Raw genomic sequence first — 21,282 nt, 5'->3', positions numbered from 1 at the left:
TGGCACCCACTAACAGTTTCCGTGCTCTGTACTCACAATTTATTTTGCCTAGTCCGCCCCCGCTGCCGACAGAGTCTGTAGACACGGCCAAGCGAGTGATTGCCCTCAGCACCGAGCCGTGTTTTTATGTTTACATGTTCCACGCTCAACACCCAAAAAGTTTGATTTTCATTTCCATTACCTCCCGTTGTATTAACAAGGGCCCCGACCAAGTTCATGCCGTGTTTCTTGACTTCCTGAAGGGAATCAGCACAGTTACAAGTTGTCACGTAGTGAACGAAACACAAACATACGGAATATTAGAATAACTACACTGGATACAGGATTTCCTAGCAGACAGAACTCAACACTCTCAACGGGTCGAATTCGACAGATGTAACTTCGGGAGTATATTGATTGTCGTAGGGTCGTTACTATGTATGAAATACGTAAACAACCTGGTGGCTAACGTCGCTATCACCGTGAGGCTGTTGGCAGACGCCGCTGTTAATTAATTAGCTAGTTTCATGTTCTGTGGACAATTTGTACGATTAATCATAGTCATGTGGAACGAGTCATTTTACGTTCACATTGCCCATTCATATGCAATTATGGATACATGCCGACCATTTGTGTGTCTTTTTTTCAGCTACAGTACAGAGTTAATGATTCCTCCTCATCACCCTTTCCACATTACAGATATAGAAGTTCTTATGCGAAACAGAAGGAGTTGTCAAGAGAAACTTTGAGTTTGTTTCCAAATTTAGCTCTGCTGTCTGTTACTGACTTTATATCACGAGTAAGAGATCAAAAGTTTTAGTGGCAGTGCTGTACACTACTTTTCATGTTATGGGGGGTAGGACGTCAAACGGGCCGACTTGGAACAGGAGAGGCACCACAGGACATTTTAATTTCCACTGTCTATAATTTTACAAGTAAATTCATAAAACTTTGTCAGCATGACTAGGAAGGATTCAGGATTAACGCTCGTGGCAGCGGAAGTTCAAAAACATAACAAAATAATTTTTTTTTACATGTGAAATTTTTTTTCACTTACTATTGGCTGCATTTGTTGCTATAGGTACAATTTTCTTTATAAGTAAGAGAGACTGTTCGATGAATTTCACACAGCATACAAACCATACTTACAGGTGTCTGAAACTCTAGAATTTATTTATTTTATGAACAAATGAGTGAGCTGTTACGTTTTAAACTTAGTGTTTAGAAAAAAATCAAATTTTGTAGTTAATTATCTCAATGTTTACCACAGTTTTTAATAGATTTGGAAAATTCTAGTGTTTTATACACCTGTAAGTATGGTTTGTATGCTGTGCAAAATTCATCAAAGAACCTCTCTTACTTGTAAAGAAAAATGTACCTATAGCAACAAATGCAGCCAACAGTAAGTGAAAAAATGATGAAATTTCATTTCTAAAAAAATTATTTTGTTGTGTTTTTGCACTTCCACTGCTATGAGTGTGAATTCTGAGTCCTTCCTGGGAATGCTGACAAAGCTTTATGAATTTATTTGTAAAAGTATAGACAGTAGAAAATAAAATGTCCTGTGATGCCTCTCCTGCTCCAAGTCGGCCCGTTTGACGTCCTACCCCCCTTAAAGACAACCTTAATGTAAAGTAATGAATGCCATTTTTTCTTTTTGTATCGTAATTATGTAGGTCATTGTTCCTTTTGAACTGCAGTAAATTATTTAAAACAAACTTCTTGAGGGAATATTGTGAAGCAGTACTGAAAATACCTGACTTCTCCTATAGAGAAGGTGACAGTAGACAGGATGATCGCAGTCAAGATGATCGTGGGTGAACCCTGCGTATCCTTTGAGCACGTTTTTGAGCAATGAAGACTTTCTTTCTTAAATATGAATTATCCCAGAACATTACACCATATGACATTATTGAATGAAAATACAAAAAACATGTCAGCTTACTGATTTGTCGCTCCTCAAGATTTGCAAAGAGTCAAAGTTCAAATCTGGCTAAAATATATTGTTTTAGGAGTTCCAAATATGTTTTTAGAATTTAAATTCTCATCACTATGAACACCAAATATGTTTTTAGTTTCAATGCTGGTTATTATTTTCTCACCATGCTTTACACTTACAACTTGTTTTGCAAATTCAGAGTGCGACCATTCGCAGAAAATGGTTCGGTAATACTTTTAGAAACATTATTTACCTGTCTTCTGTTCCTGTATGTATGTCTGGAGTGATTATAATACCAGTGTCCTCCGCAAAACGACCTAACTCCGCTACTTGTATGTTAATCAGAAGGTCATTTACATACGAGAAGAACAACAGTGGACCTAAGGTTGAGTCTCGTGGAACCCCATAAATTTTTTCTCCCCCGTCAGAAGAGTCTACCCTGCTTATATTGGTTGAACTACTAAGTATAACTGTTCCGTGGTAACCAAGCGTCGGCACGAAGATCGAGAACGATACAGTAGAGAGGGCTGTCAGACAACGTCAGCCAATAGCCCGCCGATTTGGACGTCACTACGATACGAGCGGCATCTAAACGAAGAGAATAAAAGCGACACGCCGTCTAGTATCGAGCACACGAGTATACCCGGACTAGAAGAGAGCTCTACAAGATCCGCAGTGATATTAACGATAGTAGTGACATGAACTTATGTGATTAGCTTGTATGGAAATTGTATCTATCTCAGGACACTGATTATTGCATGTCGCCAATTGCTTGCGGCCCATCATGTAGAAACGAAAATGAAGTATTGTAAATTCCATTACTGTAATAAATTCCATTAATATGATTTGCTTGTATGTTGTCTAGTTATCCGAGAAAACAGCTTCCAAGGCAGCCTATAGGAGACGAGCGGGCAGGCTCCCACCATAACTTTCTGCATTCGTTTGGTTAGGTACGACATTACCCATTGCATTCCTATACTGTCAGTTCCATAAACCACAGCTTAACCAGGAATTCACACAGTCAGACGCCTTAGATATGTCACAGAAACTAGCAACTTTTGCTATTTTGTTATTTAGTAGTTGTAAAAAAGCTGATGAGCAAATGTCCATACTCATCTGCGCAACTCTTCTGAAATTTATACTGTGGTTTACTGAAGATATTATTGTTGCTCAAGTGGGATACTATAATACACTACATGGCTTTCTCAAAAAAATTGGAAAATGTAGTAGGTGGTGAAACGAGTCGCAGGTTTCTGAAATCTCTCCAATCATATTTTCTATAGAGGCGTTTAGCAATAGCATGTTTCAACTTCTCTGGGAAAATTCTCTGAGTTAGTGACGCATTACATATTTCAGATTGTATTATTGTATGTGAGCATGTATTTAGTACTTAGCCATGCACAGGAATGTTGCAACGTCAGCAAACTGTAACAAAATACAGGAAGACTTATAAAGGATCAGCAGTTGGTGTAGGAACTAGCAGTTGATCCCCAACGTAAATAAATGTAACGTATTTCTTACAAATATAATATAGTGCGGCGTATAAATATAATATAAATATCACGGGAAACGGTGACAACCGTAAAATTGCTGAGCGTAACTGTCCAGGGCAAAATACAGCCGACAGGCGCGCGCGAGCACACACACACACACACACACACACACACACACACACACACACACACAAAACTGCAAGCTGTAGGAAAATTGGATGCGAGACTGGTATCCATTTGCAGAATCCTAAGACAACGTATTTAATCACAAAAAATTAGTTTGCACATAGCGCTCATTTCAGTGGCTCTTGAGCACTGCTTGTCAACCTGGGGCTCTCACTAGGTAGGATAATAAAGAAAACATAGAAGATCTAAAAAACAGTGAAGCATTTCGTCCTGGGTTCATTCAGTGAGTCGCAGAGTCTTACGAAGACGCTCAAAAAAACTCCAGGGGCAGTGCATTTACTGTAACTAGTAATGTAGAGCGGCGTTAAAGGATACACAAAAAAATTGTTTATGAACTTCCATTTCCATCTGTACCTGCTTAAAAAGTCCGTTACGTTGTATCTCATGTGACGGCCAGGACACTGCGCATCTAGCAAAAGAAGATCCGTTTGAAGAGCTAAGAACCGACGGAGTAACTACATATACCGGGAACTCGTTTGTAAATATTGTAAATATGAAGTTTTATAATGAAATTCCGCAAGTATATGGATGAGAAGGGCTGAAAATGGACACCCAATAAGATATGGATGCTTTGACAGAAGTGTAATAAAGGAAACAAAATACAAATTTAAAATTTCCTAATGCTCTCGGCTGGAAGAATTGCGAGAAGGAACAGACCTAATTGTTAACACCATAAAACAGCATACAGCAAAAAAATTAGATGTGTATTAGAATCTAAGAACATCTATTCTCTGTATTTGTCGAATTACCGGTGTGAGAAAGAATTAGATCATTCTAATGTAGATTTAAATTGTAAGTAGTAATTTAAGCTGCATGTTATTAAAACTATGCCTAGCAAACTTAAAGAAGGAGTTGTTTTCAGTGTGTAATGCATATGAAAAATTTGAAAAATATTTGTTAAAATAATATTTGTTTTCTTATACGTCACCCGGCCAAAAATCCTAAATAAAAAGTCTACTATTTACAATAATGTACATGTTTTTTTTTTTTTTTTTTTTTGGCTAGTGAACTGAAAAGCGGTTGAAAGTGGGTGTGGAATGACATTCAAAAGTAGCTGAAGCTAGATAGCTGAAAGTATCGCAACCCTCATTTCGTACCCACATGAGAAATGTAAAAGTATTAAAGTTAAAACCACTATACAATATAAATTCTATGTACCCCTTATCACAGTTGGAGTAGTGCAGTTAAACAAGTGAGAATCTAACTGTAAGTAGGCTGTTTAGGTTTTTATGTTGCTAACGCCACGTAGCGCTCTGTATGAAAATCACTGACTGTGTTGTGTGCAGTCTGTGGTATGGTTGGCATTGCTGAAATATTTGCTATTGTAGTGTTGGGCAGTTGGATGTGAACAGCGCGTAGCCTTGCGCAGTTGGAAGTGAGCCGCCAGCTGTGGTGGATGTGGGGAGAGAGATGGCGGAGTGTTGAGAGCGGATGATCTGAACGTGTGTCCATTCGAAAGAGTAAATTTGTAAGACTGGATGTCATGAACTGAGATATATATATACTATGACTTTTGAACACTATTGAGGTAAATACATTGTTTTTTCTCTACCAAAATCTTTCATTTAAAAGTATGTCTATCAGTAGTTAGAAACTTTTATTTAGCTGGCAGTATTGGCGCTCGCTGTATTGCAGTAGTTCGAGTAACGAAGATTTTTGTGAGGTAAGTGATTCATGAAAGGTATAGGTTATTGTTAGTCAGAGCCATTCTTTTGTAGGTATTATTGAAAGTCAGATTGCGTTGCGCTAAAAATACTGTGTGTCAGCTTAGTGATGATCAGAATAAGTAAAGAGAGAAATATCTGAGTACGTTCAGTTTTGCTAAACTGTTTGAAAATTAAATAACGTAGAGGTTTATCAGCACAGAAATACATTAATTTTTCTAAGGCGACGCTTCATAACTTTCTTTGGCTGTAATCCTTTTTTATGGTAAGTTTTATATGTAGAGTATTTTTTTAGTTTTTTATACCCCGTTCCCTCTGTAATACGATACAAACCGAGACACAGAGAGAGAGAGATGAACTTTACTGATGAGTCAGTATAGCAAAACTGGTTCAAATAGCTCTGAGCACTATGGGACTTAACATCTGAGGTTATCAGTCCCCTAGAACTTAGAACTACGTAAACCTAACTAACCTAACGACGTCACACACATCCATGCCCGAGGCAGGATTCGAACCTGCGACCGTAGAGGTCGCGAGGTAAGACTGTAGCGCTAGAACCGCTCGGCCACTCCCGCCGGTTCAGTGCAGCATTTCAAATAAACACTAGGAGATGAAATTTACTGCTGGGGCATGCGGAAGATTAAATGTACTGGAAAGACTGTACATTAAGTAAAACGCGTACAGCATAAAAGCAATGAGGCTACAGTAATTACACAAATATTTGTGTGTGTGTGTGTGTGTGTGTGTGTGTGTGTGTGTCTGTCTGTGTGTGTGTGTGCGTGTGTGTGTGTGTCCTCACGCTTGTGCATGTGTGTGTTTGAGAAAATTTCGATAAATAATTGAACAATTCAGGTTAAGAAGCTTGTGGAAATACTGTAGTATAGTTGGATTGTTTTTAACATGGCGGTCTTTGGCAAAATGTATTGTGCTGTCACTGGCTCTTTCATTTTAACGAAAATGTCTCCTGTGTGCCATCTTGTACTTTTAAGCACTATTAGTAGTTGAAAAAATTAAAAATTCTTCCCATCAGCGCCATCTTGCAGTTTTTTATATTTCAGCCTACATGACGTGGCATGTGACGTTACCATAATGACATCAAGATAAGGAGGCGTGGCTTCTGATGTCAGAAATGTAAACAAAGTGAGCGAGAGTCCCCATAGATATGCTATTGTTTCTTTCTGTCAGTCGTAGACAACAGCAAAGAGAAATTAAATGAAGGAACACGAGACAATGTTCTGCCCAACTGTGCTTTGCGGGGCAGTGATTAACATTATCATCAGTCATCATAGTATACGTATTAGTATTAGCAACATAAATGTTGGTACTAGTAGTTGCTGTAGACAAATAAAGATAGTGATTCTAATTAAAGTACTTTGTTAGATCTGTAATAGTTTTGTTATTTTTATAGCAGTAATATATCCAGTTGTAATGGCATTAATAGCAACAAGTATGTATAAAAATAACTCTAAAAGTATCTAAAAACATTGAAATAACGAAAACTTGAGTCTTTTTCTCCCACGGTAAAGGAAAATTCGAATGAGAATGGAAAAAGATGATACACATTAACCACACGTAGAGTAATACATCGGGAGCCATCAAATGTTAGTAGCTAAGAAAAACAGAGATAAAGTAAAATACTATGCTAAATACTACAAAGTTAGTTCAACATTCACAACAGAAAAAAATACAAAAAACGTTTTTCGTAATAATTCCCTGAAATGTAATTTGACATATAACGGTGCATTAGTGGATCTAGAAAGTGGACTAGAATGAATAAATCAACAAATAAATACATAAAATATACGTAAATGGTTCAATAATTTCCAGAGATATCGGGACACAAAATAGCAGACACTGTTAAAAAATTTAGTATTGTATTAAATTTTGAATACACGGCTTCTTTCTTGCCATACAGTCGCAGTGCTGATCGTAAATGCTCTGGAACAGCTGCACGAAGGCTTAAACTCCAGTGTCGCCCAGAATCTCAGTCACATTCCGTTGAATCGATACAAAATCTTCGAAATCTTTCCCTCTTTGTGACGGATTTGAGTTTAGAGAAGAGTATGATGTCTGTTGGGCTCAAATAAGGCGAATATTGTGAATGTGGAGAGGTATATTCGAGTATCCTAACACCTCTTTCGGTCACAACTAAAGTGCAAGAAGGGTATCCTCGGACAAAAACCAACGACAAGGAAGAAACCCGCACTATCGCATATCCTATGGTCTAGAAACAGATAGTCGTCAACTGCTATAAAAGGTAGTTAGCAAAGAAAATATCAGTATATATAGTTCCATATTTACACTACTGGCCATTAAAATTGCTACACCAAGAAGAAATGCACATGATAAACGGATATTCATTGGACAAATATATTATACTAGAACTGACATGTGATTACATTTTCAATCAATTTGGATGCACAGATCCTGAGAAATCAGTACCCAGAACAACCACCTCTGGCGGTATTAACGGCCTTGATACGCCTGGGCATTGAGTCGAACAGAGCTTGGATGGCGTGTATATATCACCATGCAACTTTAACACGATACCACAATTCATCAAGAGTAGTGACTGGCGTTTGTGACGAGCCAGTTGCTCCGTCACCATACAAGACTTGCAACATGCGGTCGTCAATTATCCTGCTGAAATGTTAGGTTTCGCAGGGATCGAATAAATGGTAGAGCCACGGGTCGTAACGCATCTGAAATGTAACGTCCACTGTTCAAAGTGCCGTCAATGCGAAGAAGAGGTGACCGAGACGGGTAAGCAATGGCACCCCATACCATCCCGCCGGGTGATACGCCAGTATGGCGATGACGAATACACGCTTCCAATGTGCGTTCTCTGCGATGTAGCCTAACACGGATGCGACATCATGATGCTGTACACCGAACCTGCATTCATCCGAAAAAAATTACGTTTTGCCATTCGTGCACCCAGGTTCGTCGTTGAGTACATCGCAGGCGCTCCTGTTGTGATGCAGTGTCAAGGGTAACCGCAGCCACGGTCTCCGAGCTGATAGTCCATGCTGCTGCAAACGTCGTCGAACTGTTCGTGCAGATGGTTGTTGTCTTGCAAACGTCCCCGTCTGTTGACTCAGGGATCGAGACGTTGCTGCACGATCCGTTGCAGCCATGCAGATAAGTTGTCTGTCATCTCGACTGCTAGTGATACGAGGCCGTTGGGATCCAGCACGGCGTTCCGTATTACCCTCCTGAAGTCACCGATTCCATATTCTGCTAACAGTCATTGGATCTCGACCAACGCGAGCAGCAATGTCGCGATACGATAAACCGCAATCGCGATAAGCTACAATCCGACCTTTATCAAAGTCGGATACGCGATGGTATGCATTTCTTTTCCTTAAACGAGGCTTCACAACAACGTTTCACCAGGCAACGCCGGTCAACTGCTGTTTGTGTATGAGAAATCGGTTAGAAACTTTCCTCGTGTCAGCACGTTGTAGGTGTCACCACCTGCGCTAACCCTTGTGAATGGTCTGAAAAGGTAATCATTTGCGTATCACAGCATCTTCTTCATGTCGGTTAAATTTCGCGTCTTTAGCACGTCATCTTCGTGGTGCAGCAATTTTAATGGCCAGTAGTGTATTCGACTAACTGAGTTACTTGTCTTTTCACCGGCCGAGCGGTTCTAGGCGCTACAGTCTGGAACCGCGCGACCGCTACGGTCGCAGGTTCGAAACCTGCCTCGGGCATGGATGTGTGTGATGTCCTTATATTAGTTAGGTTTAAGTAGTTCTAAGTTTTAGGGGAGTGATGACTTGAGATGTTAAGTCCCAGAGTGCTCAGAGCCATTTGAACCATTTGAACCACTTGTCTTTTCGTACGATAGTTCAGTCTCGAACTGACTGAACCTACCGTATATAATCTACTTGGAAAGGTAGGCTGGTATCGGGAATGCTTAGCGTATGTGCTGCAATGGAGGCAGTGCACGTATCGAACGTTTGTGAGAATGGAGGAAGAACTTCAGACTCATAATGTTGAAGGGATAAGGATTGCGAAAGTGCTTATAACAACCGTCCAGTGCAGCTCACACAAGGAGTGAAGCGTTTCAAGTGACTGGAAAACTGCGAGCATTGTGCCTATTTTAAAGGAGGGTCATCAAACCACGACACCCAACTATGTTTCTATAACGCTGACGGTAATCTGTTGTAGAATTTTGAAACGCGTGTTATGTTTGTGTGTTATGACGACGTCCTGTGTAGGAATCAACATGGGTTCTACAAACAAAGTTCGTGTGAAACCCAGCTCGCTCTGTTCGTCCACGAGATTGTGCAACCAGCAGATATGGGCCCCCAGGTTGATGCCGTCTTCCTTGACTTCCGGAAATTCGATACAGTTCAGCACTATTGCCTCATCAACAAAATACGGGCGTGTGGAATACCAGACGAGATTTGTGACTGCACGGAAGAGTTCCTTGGAAGTGGAACATAGTATGCCATTCTCAACGGAGAGAAATCTTCAAACGCAAAAGTAACTCCGGGCGAACCCCAAAGAAGTGTTAAAGGAGCATCATTGTATATATATATATATATATACGATCCAGTGGATAACGTCAGAAATTCAATGAGGCACTTCGCGGAAGTAGGTCTTGTGTGTAGAGAAGTCGCAATGCTAGAAAAATGGAGGCATGTACACTTGCTGCAGAGATTTTCATTTGGCTCTCAGCGTAAGAAAATGACAGGACCTGATACTGTATATTTACCCTATTGCCAAGCCCTCACTGGAAGTAGTTACATCCGTTAAATATCGGCGGAAATTTTAATATGATGTAAACAGTCTCGACCGCAAGAAACCTTTATTTGTGTGGTTACCGGTTTCGGTCAGTTACTGATCATCTTCAGATCTCATACGAAACAGTTGACGTTCGTGGATTTTCGTAACGCCTGCTCCGTTCGCCACCTCCACCTACGCTTATCCCTACATATCTCAATTTATTGATGAGGTAGATAAAATGTTTTTCTATTATAAATAGGACATTTGACTTCCAATCAGAAAGATTGATATAGATCAAGAAAAACAATCCTACCAACGTGGTATGAGGTTTCCTTGCGGTCTAGATTAATTATGTTCATTTTAAAGTACTAAGAAAAACCGAAGTTCTTCACGAGAAATGTTCTCAAGAATTATCTGCGAATATGTGTGCAGTTTTATATTTGAACGAACACTTAAAAGTAATCGTAGAAAAGGTGGATGCCAGACTGAAATTCATTTGGAAAAGTGTCAGAAAGAGTAGTTCACTCACGACAGAGGTAGATTACGAAACTCTTGTTCCATCGATACTCGAGTATTGTTCGTCAGTCTGGAACCCTTATCAGATAGGATTAGTAAAGTAAATAGACAAGTTCCAAAGAGGAGCATTGAGTTTCGTCACAGATTCGTTTAGTATGGACAAAAGCGTCACTGAGATGCTCGTCCATCTCCAGACGCTATTAGAGAGGCATTGTGCATCTCAAAGTCTTCACTGTTAAAATTCCGAGAGCCTATGTTCCTAAAAGAGTCAGCCAGTTATTTACTTCTTTCTACGTATATCTCGAGCAAACACCATGAAGGCAAAATTACACAGAGAGGGCAAAAGCTTACCAACTATCGTTCCTCCTGCGCACCATTAGCGACTGACACAGGAAAGAGGGGAAGAGGGGAGAGAGGAGAGGAGTTACAGTGGTGTACAATGTACCCTCTGTCACACACCATAACATGGCTTGCAGAATATAGGTGTAAATGTACATGAAGTCGGCTATTACTTTGTAATCACACCAAGACTAACAGATAAGAGACAAAAGAGCCTGTTATAACAAACTGCTGTTGACGTTTGTTGAGGACCACCTACGCCATCGTTTTTCATATTAGATCCATTGTACTGCCACCTAATGCCAAGTACTCCATATTAGCGACCTCATTAGACATTAGATATTAGACATTGTGAGAGAGCAGAATGGGGGGGCTCCGCGTAACTTACGGACTTCAAACGTGGTCAGGTGACTGGGTGTCACTTGTGTCATACGTCTGTACACGAGATATCCACACTTCTAAATATCCCTAGGTTCACTGTTTCCGATGTGATAGTGAAGTGGAAACGTAAAGGGACACATACAGCACAAAAGCGTACAGGCCGACATCGACTGTTGATTGACAGAGACTGTGTGTAATAGGCAAAAATTAATCCACATGAATTCCCATGAATTCCAAACTGCATCAGGATCCGCTGCAAGTACTATGACAGTTTGGCGGGAGGTGAGAAAACTTGAATTTCATAGTCGAGAGGCTGTTCATAAGCCACACATCACGCTGGTAAATGTCAAACGACGCCTCACTTGGTGTAAGGAGCGAAAACATTGGACGACTGAACAGTGGAAAAACGTTGAGTAACGAATCACGGTACACAATGTGGCGATCGGATGGCAGGGTGTGGGTATGGCAAATGCCCGGTGAACGTCATCTACCAGCGTGTGTAGCGCTAACAGTAAAATTCGGAGGCGGTGGTTTTAGGGTGTGGTCGTGTTTTTCATGGAAGGGGCTTGCACCCCTTGTTGTTTTGCGTGGCACTATCACAGCACAGGCCTACATTGATGTTTTAAGCACCTTGTTGCTTCCCACTGTTGAAGAGCAATTCAGGGATGGCGATTGCATCTTTCAATACGATCGAGCACCTGTTCATAATGCACGGCCTGTGGCGGAGTGTTTACACGACAGTAACATGCCTGTGATGGACCGGCCTGTACAGAGTCCTGACGTGAATCTTATAGAACACGTTTGGGATGTTTTGGAACACTGACTTCGTGCCAGGCCTCACCGGCCGACATCGATACTTCTCATCAGTGCAGCATGAAGAATGGGCCGCCATCCGCCTTCCAGCACCAGATTCATCGTATGCCTGCGAGAGTGGAAGCTGTCATCAAGGATAAGGGCGGGACAACACCATACTGAATTCGAGCAATATCGATGGAGGGCGGCACGAACTTGTAACTCATTTTCAGCCAGGTGTCCGGATACTCTTGATCACATAGTGTATATGATGCTTCCTCCTTTGGCGCCTTCTTATGCTGTGCTGTTGGTCTAGACTAGAGGCGCTGTAGCCTTCACCTGCCGCCAGCTGGATGGCTTCGGGAGTTACTTCTGCAGAAGTAGTCGTGGTGGCGGGAGAACAATGGACGTGAAAACATTTGGCACTGCCAGTGTGTCGCCACGGCGAGGCCCGTATCTGTATGCGTCACGCTCGTTTTCGCGGAACTACGAGATAATTCATTTTCTTTACTACTGGTGTGTTTCCCTGTAACATTTCCCAACAAGGATTCGATAGCTTAATTTACGTTACTCAAAAAAAAGGTCTTGAAAGTTAATTTGGTGACACTGAATACAAAAGTGACGTTAAACTTCAAACCGTAGCCGTTATTTACTATTATACTTTTTCGCTAAGTGTCAGGTTCGAATATACGCAGTTGGCGCCATTTTATGACTTTGTCGTAATTCTCGCACCTTCTCTCCATCATGTCGTAGGGTACATGGGGTGCACATGTTCATCACTGATCATTAGCGTTGTGGCCATACAACTGTCTGCCGTTCTTATAAGAACTGCTGTGAAGTGTTACTGTGTTTTGTCGCTTCTCGAAGTGCTTTCGTGAGAGTATTGTGTTCTAATGAACGTCCAGCTAGCAACCTGCTATTAACACTCATGTAAAACACTATCTAGTTAATGTTAAAATAATGCAGGTAATTCCCTTACATTTCCGGAAAACGATTTAATTTACGCCTTCTGCAAAAAAAAGGTCTGTTTCTCGCATTCTGTGAGAGGGAGGAACAAGACAGGAATCTAGGCTCCACACGTATGCTGTACTGCTTTACTACATGTTCGTCCAATCTCAAGGAGTGGATAGATCGAATAGGACGTTGTATGCCGTTTGGGCTGTTGGTGATTTAGATGCAGTCCTCCAATCGAACTAATGACGTGTTTCATATAGATTCTCCTACAAACAAAAAGAGACTGCACAAAGAAAAACTCGGAGTTGTGTATAATAATAGACACTTTGCACGCTCTGAAAAAGAACTTCTTAATCCTGAAACTCCAGAGAAGATTTCGGCGAACAATGAAGTCTTGAGATAGAAACCATCCAGTTTGAGAGGTGAAGATTTATTTTCCTATTCTCAGTTTCTAAAAAGTGGGATCAGGGTTTTTATTGGTCCACAGATAAGACAAAATGTTAAAGTCAGTTCGAGTTAACGGTGAAGGACAAAGAAAAATATTTAAATAATCTATGAATAATGTGACGAACTTGGATAAGCTGTTACCTTGTCACATACAACTGAAACCACCCTTCTTGAAATTACACCTTTGAGGCGCAGTCAAATGAAAACGAGACAGGTAGAACAAAAGTAAGTAAACTGTTCTTTATTTACAAAGTAATCGGCATAGCTGGTAATACATTTATCGTGCAACGAGCAGTGGAGAAATGTTTGCCGTTCCCTACAGAACTAGGATTGTACCCAGGCGTGCTCATCGTCGTCCGAACCAAATTGACTGCCACGAACGCCTTTCTTCCAGACTCCATGAATACGGATATCGCATGGGGAGATATCGCAAGTGCTTGGAGGATGAGTAAGGGTTCCAAGCGAAGCTTCCGCAGCGTAATCGAAGCAACCTTGGCAACTTAAGGGCGGGCCCGCATTTTGGCAAAATTGATTCGATTATGCTGCAGAAGTTTCGGTTGGACGCTCTTACACATTCTCCACGCACTTCCGATATCTACCCATCCGATATCCGTATTTTTGGAGTCAAGAAGAAAGGCATTCGCGGCAGTCGATTTGGTTCGGACGAAGAGGCGCACGCCTCAGTCTGTACGCAACCGAAAGCATTTTTCCATGAAGCAATTGACCGTTTTGTCTCACTGTAGGATAAATGTTTTATTAACAGTTATGGCGACTGTTTCTGAAGTAATAAACAGTCTACTTTTTTTCAATCTTTCTTGTTTTCATTTGACTGCCTCTTATAGACAACTTGTCGGGAAGCAGCCTACTCACGCCTTATAAAATTCACATCAGTCTTTCCATTGTGTGCCAGCCTAGTCCGCTGTAACAAGCTCTGACGTCATAAATATTGCGCAATACTTTAAAATGAAGTAAATAACCAGACACGTTTCTAGCATGTCAGGAGTAATACAAAATCAATATGTGTTGGATATCAGTTCAATAACTTTAACCATTTTCAAAATTTGGATGTTTTTTCTGTAAAAATCATTGGCGTAACAGAAAAGAGCTAGAAACTTAAAATTTTATATTTAGATTCCTTTTGCATAATAATTTAGTAGAAACAGTATTCTGGATCTCACAAATTAAAATTTTAGCTGAAACTCATGATTTTCTGGTTTTTGTCTTAGAAATTAAGGAAGCAAGATAGATTAAGTAGGCGAATAAATAAAGCTAGGATGTTTAAGATTAAGTAGAAGAAAGATCCGCTATAGTCATAAAAATGTGAGAAGTTTCAACAGAATAACTATAAAACTATAGCTATAGCGAATCTCCAAAGGGCAAGTTCAGAGCTCGTCTACTGCGTGTAGTGTAATTAAATTAATTCTCTCGCCCAAAATATTTGACTTAGCCACGTCAGACTTTCATTATGATTACTTACTTGTGTGCTGATTGCACAATTAAATTGAAAGCTTCATCGGCCATCAGCAAAGGAAGCAATGATTTATTCGATAATTTAAAGCGGTGCATTACTAGCCCAGCGGCTAGTCGGGAGAGCAGATTTGATCTGGCGTTCCCTTAGCCGTCCGCACCGCGGCTTTATATATAAGAACGCTGCGCGAGAGAACACTATATGCGGACGACACCGCCCTCTACGCACGATGCCTCAAGGTTAATATCCTTCGTCGTCGCCTACAAGAGGCGTGCGACGTATTGGGAGCTTGGGCAACAAAATGGCGCCTGAAATTTAACGCCACAAAAAGCCAGGCAATTATTATTACACGTCGCCGGATACCAAGGGATCTTCAACCAGTGCAGATCATGGGATGCCCCATCCCATGGTCTCGCACTGTTAAGTATCTGGGCGTGACTTTAGACCGGCACCTCACATGGGGACCACATGTCACAGAGGTTAGGGGCAGAGTCTTAGGACGCTTACGCGAACTCTACCCTGTACTAAATCCACAGTCCACGCTTCCCACACACTGCGGCATTACGCTATATCTAGCACTGATCAGGCCAGTGCTGGAATACGCGGCCGTAGTGTGGGGAAATGCCGCCGACTGCCATATCAAGCGGTTACAAGGCCTACAAGGTAAGGTCCTGCGCCTTGCCATGCACCTCCCGCGGGACTTCCCCACCAGGGACCTGCATGACGTCACAGGGATCCCCATGATTAGGGATCGCTTCAAACTGCTGGCGCGGCAGTTCTATGAACTGTCGTCCCAGTCAGACAACAGGTTAATAGCAAACCTGGGTACCCAGGAGCACAGGAGGGGGACCACACGATGGCCCGACATGCTTCGGCAGTAATCGCCAGTGGAAACACTCACGACCACTGTTGGAGCAAAATCAGACACACTACACACGCACACAACACTCATGTGACACATAGGACACACACAACACGTTAGGCCATCAGAGACACAAATACAATTAGGATAAACAGGAATAACAATTGGGTTTAGCCTGTGAAACCACAGGGCACTTAGGATGTCCCTTAGGTTAAGAGTCGCGTCGCGAGAGAAGGAAGGCCCCAGTTCTCTCCAGACGCTGATCAGCGCACCACCTGTGCCGGGAGTCACGTCGCGTCGGTATCGTTGATATGAACAGCCTCGGATGCAGTAATAAGTTACTCGGGATACGCGTAACCATAAGTCGTTTTCGAGGGAATTGTTAATTTGGGATGACGTTAATGATCTATCTTTAGTTTGCGTATGTCGTATTTTCACGTGCCGTCGCAGGACAGACATTCTACCATTAGTAGCGTGGCGTTTGATGAACATTATCATCAAATTATGGCGAGCATTCATTTAAAACATTTAATTTGAACAGTTATAGTTGCATCAGCGCATTAGACTCTGAACTGCTCTGGTAGTTGGATTGTGTGGATTCTTTTTGGTCTGTGACTTTCAGAATATAGTGAACATTTTAGAGAGAATGGTTTTTGATTATGAATCCCAGACAATCTCCTAATTCCTCAGAGCTATAAGCTGTAGCTATAAAAGTATTTCTCAGATGAAGTGGACACTAGGATTTCTAATTACAGGCTTCACGTTTTGCTAATCACTTTCTGGTTGCCAATATTTTAGTTAGAGAGCCAGTGTTGAGAACAGAAAACAGCATAAATACAAAACATTTATTCTATTATTCCACCCGCCGCCCCACAAACTTCTCACCAAATTCTAATAATGTTAGCGTATTTCACTATAAAATAAAAGGGAGTACTGCCATATCAAGTATTATAGTCGAACTATTTAAAAGGACTCTCCTGCATCACGGGACCAGGGATAAGCGGAAAGGAGAAGCTCTTGAGGTATTTAATATTTTTTCATATTTCCTTCGAAGATACTTAAAAAAATTTCCATATCCCAAAAAGAGAGACAGGTGTTAAATTAAGTTTTGTTTTACCGTTCTGTGATTCAAAACCCATAAAAAATCATTTTCTATTAGCCATAACATTCAACTTTTTAAAATTTGTAACCCATCGTTGTTCTTCACCCATCCTGATTTGATTTCTGCCTTGTTTTGTCTAAATCTTCATGCGCCACCATAACGCCTGATAATGTAGAGGTATTCATGTTGCGATGGTGCAATATGTTATGATGACGCTACATGGGGTAACCGACTCAGGTTCACATTTGCCCCAGTGACCTTAATTGTCGTTATAAATCTCAAGCTCGTACTTTTCGCTAATTATGTAATTGTTCCAAAAAGTGATAAACGGAAATTCATCGGTCGACCCGAATGTTAAGCTCCTCCCCGGGTTCTGGCTGCGACAACGGTAATTTCTTATTAAATTACGGAAATTTCAAAATATATCAGCTTTTTTAACAAGTGTGATGGTTGGATGGTTTGGGGGGTGGGGGGGAGGGGGGCGGAGGACGGGAAGAACGGAGACCTTCCAACCTATTCTCTTGGCACAACCAGTGAGATGATGCAACACACCTGGATACACTGAAGTGGCTGATCTATTTCTGAAATAAAACAGAATTAATTTAAAAAAGGAACTTCTATTTCATTGCACCCTCAGGCCCCTAAATTTCCTTAATGAGGAGATGAAAAAGTTCACCGCCACTTTATTTCCTAAAAGAGCTGTGGGATGAGAGGGAGGGGTGGCTTATTTTGAAATTTCTGCCATTTAATACCAAATAGGTTACTTGTTCAAACTGTCATTGTCAGGGTAAAAAACCGAGGACGGGTTATTACCGTATTTTTGACTTAATGGCGACACTCACGTTTATGAGTGGAAATGCTGACCACGAGCCACTTTCTTCCTTCTATCATCAAAACCTACGCACAGTAAAAACATAAACATTGTACTGGAAGACCCACTATTTCACCATTCACACAGTATGAAATATACTTGGATTTGTTGTTAGAGTAAGGTTAATTTACTCCTTTAACAAAAGAAAATTGTTTTATTGTAGGAAACCTATTTGTAGTAGATGAAGATAGTAATTTGTTATAGAAACTACTCAGAGACTCGAGCCTAGAATAAATGGACTAGATTCTATACTGGCAAAAACGAAAGTCGAAAACTAATGAGTGGGTGGAGTAGTCTGCTATTGGAAAGATCGACGTTCGATGTGTATTCCGTGGTTTCCACGCTAGCAGTGGAAAAATTAGGACGCTATAATCGCTTCTCTTTATTTACTCTTTTTCTTTCATGTACATCGAAAGTGCAACAAACCTACCGATACCATCAGATATTTCACCCAAAGCTCATAAAAGTAAGGAAAGAGAGATTAGGATACGTAGCAAAACGTGTAGACAATTGCTTTTCCCTTGCTGAATAGGCAAAAGGAACAGGACAGAAAATCGCTAACATTGGTTCGAAGGAATGTCGGCCACGCGCTGCGAGTAAACGTAATGGCAGCTTCCCGTAGAGTGAGGGTATGGCCTCCTGTTAATCGTGCTCCGTCTATTGGGCAGCGATGTTTATCTCTGCAACTCTCTTGGTGCTATTAGAGAGCAGAGGTTTACGTGCCAGAACCGAGTTTTATCCTTTTTATATCCTACCCTCCCTCTCTCTCTCACGGTCTCTTTCTTTCTTTCTTTCTTTCTCTCTCTCTCTCCTCGCTCTCTCTCTCTCTCTCTCTCTCTCTCTCTCTATCACCAACAGAAACACCACACTATAGACGTACACACCAAGCAGTTACAATGAAGCAACAACACTCACACTTTCATTTACGAACAAAATTAACTCCTCTAGTTCAGGCTGCTGAACCACTAAATGACTTCTTCAGCTCCCCTCGCGTACATCTCATATGACGCGTAGGTGTGCTAATGGCGCGAGAGACACAAACAAGTAATTCAGCGTATGTTTGCTGTAGGGCTGCGATCACCAATCACCGATAAAATCACCCAGTAACTTGGTCACATTTCGTCGGACTGTAATGCTAGTTGTTTGAGGAATTTCTGTAGTTAGAAACAAGTACTATACTGCAGTTCCTTTTATCACACAGACGACGGGTTCAAATAAGTGGAATTATGGTTTCCGGCGAAACATGTGCTGCTTTCGAACTTATTGGTATAACCGGATTAATTCTTTGAACACAAGATGCTGAAGAAAGGAACGGTGTATTGTTCACAGTGTTAACGCTTTTACATCACCTCCTATAAGCAATAAGCACGGACAACTATAACTGCCATTTCAAATTCTGGAACTATTACGCATAAACAGCTAACTTTCGTTCGAAATGACATATATATATTCTAAAATTTAATCAATATAAATAAGAAATCGACGATATTTTTATATTTTTCAATACAACGTTAGTGAATCGAATTTGCTTGCTTGACGCATTGTGAACTTTCATATTGACAATGACAAAATAGTACGTTACGAAAGCAAGGTATTTCTCTACAATGTGTAAAATAATCATGTTTCTAGGTGAATACCTTTTTTCACGACGCACCAAGTAAAAGAACATTAGAATTTTTCTTTTTTTTGCATGAAAACTAAATCAATTATTAAGCAAGACTCCAGAAATCCATTTAGCCTACTCTTTATTTGCCAAATATTGTTTGACAACACCACTTTTTTCGCAATCATTCTGATGCCAGAAGCGAATGTTGCTCGAATCTGTCGAACAAAACAAAGATTTGAATTCCACCAAACCCGGTCCTATTTCGGAAGTGTCGGCCGATAAGGTGGGTTGCACTTCTAATCAGACCTCGCACATGATATCTTCCAGGTACGAAGAGATCGGCGGCTATCTGTTTCAGTCAGCCAGCGGAAGTTCAGCCGGCGACATTAAGGTCCATTGTCGGCGGAACTTCGAACACGACCTGAGTGACTTCCTAGCTGTACGCCACTTTAATTTAGTTCTTCGTTCGCGTCTCGCAGAGATGTCCCAGCGTCGCAAGTGACCAAACATTTCCAACTCGAGTATGATTGCTACAACGTATCCCTCAACCGCCAGATTCACACGAGTGTATCAGTAACCATTCTACCCCAACATTGCGGCCGTCTAGATGGTGCTGCCACAGTAATTTGGTTGTGTGTACGGAGCCTGTGGTGGGTGGGTGCGATCGCAGAGGCAGCACGCTGGACCCTGCTGGAGAGCTGGTTGTTACCTGCTGTGTAGCGGGCAGCGCGCGCATCGTCTTCGCGGTACGCGAGGAGACTGGCCCCTCCCCCAGACTCTCCTGCCCGCTCAGCGCTGCTGTGAGGGGAGAGGAGAGGAGACGAGACGAGACGAGAGGAGGGAGCTATTTCTGTCGCGGCTGCAGCTGCACAGCCGTCGCCGCAGCCCAGTTCCTCTCCGGGAGGAGTCGCTCCCTCCTCAGAGGCAAAATCCCGCCTCGTCTGTACACCTCCCTAGATTTCAGGTGCTGCCAGTAGATCTACATCTACATTTATACTCCGCAAGCCACCCAACGGTCGGTGGCGGAGGGCACTTTACGTGCCACTGTCATTACCTCCCTTTCCTGTTCCAGTCGCGTATGGTTCGCGGGAAGAACGACTGCCGGAAAGCCTCCGTGCCCCCTCGAATCTCTCTAATTTTACATTCGTGATCTCCTCGGAAGGTATAAGTAGGAGGAAGCAATATATTCGATACCCCATACAGAAACGCCCTCTCCAAACCTGAACAGCAAGCTACACTGCGATGCAGAGCGCCTCTCTTGCAGAGTCTGCCACTTGAGTTTGCTAAACATCTCCTTAACGCTATCACGGTTACCAAATAACCCTGTGACGAAGCGCGCCGCTCTTCTTTGGGTCTTCTCAATCTCCTCCGTCAACCCGACCTGGTATGGATCCCACACTGATGAGCAATACTCAAGTATAGGTCCAACGAGTGTTTAGTAAGCCATACGCCACCTCCTTCGTTGATGGACTACATTTTCTAAGGACTCTCCCAATGAATCTCAACCTGGCACTCGCCTAATCAACAATTAATTTTATATGATCATTCCATTTCTAATCGTTCCGTACGCATACTCCCAGATATTTTACAGAAGTAACTGCTAACAGTGTTTGTTCCGCTATCATATAATCATACAATAAAGGAGCCTTCTTTCTATGTATTCGCAATACATTACATTTGTCTATGTTAAGGGTCAGTTACCACTCCCTGCACCAAGTGCCTACCCGCTGCAGATCTTCCTGCATTTCGCTACAATTTTCTATTGTTGCAACTTCTCTGTATACTACAGCATCATCCGCGAAAAGCCGCATGAAACTTCTAACACTATCTACTAGGCCATTTATATATATTGTGAAAAGCAATGGTCCCATAACACTCCCCTGTGGCACGCCAGAGGTTACTTTAATGGCTGTACTTCCTTCATCGTAAGTGAAGGTCAATACCGC

The 21,282-nt window shown here is 41.7% G+C and overlaps 1 protein-coding gene across 1 annotated transcript in view; it reads right to left on the bottom strand.

Moving 5' to 3' along the window:
• Nucleotides 1-20,099, bottom strand: part of LOC126355247 (serine/threonine-protein kinase meng-po) — a 385,368-nt gene extending 365,269 nt beyond the window's left edge. Inside the window, exon 1 of the mRNA XM_050005528.1 lies at nt 20,046-20,099. The gene's annotated coding sequence lies outside the window, so the exon portion shown is untranslated. The remainder of the gene's footprint in view (nt 1-20,045) is intronic.
• Nucleotides 20,100-21,282: the final 1,183 nt, after the last annotated feature.

This window comes from Schistocerca gregaria, chromosome 3 (genome assembly GCF_023897955.1).
Source record: "Schistocerca gregaria isolate iqSchGreg1 chromosome 3, iqSchGreg1.2, whole genome shotgun sequence".
NCBI classification, from domain to species: Eukaryota; Metazoa; Arthropoda; class Insecta; order Orthoptera; family Acrididae; genus Schistocerca; species Schistocerca gregaria.
The sequence above is the reverse complement of the archived record's forward strand: the minus strand, read 5'-3'. Positions and strand labels throughout refer to the sequence as shown.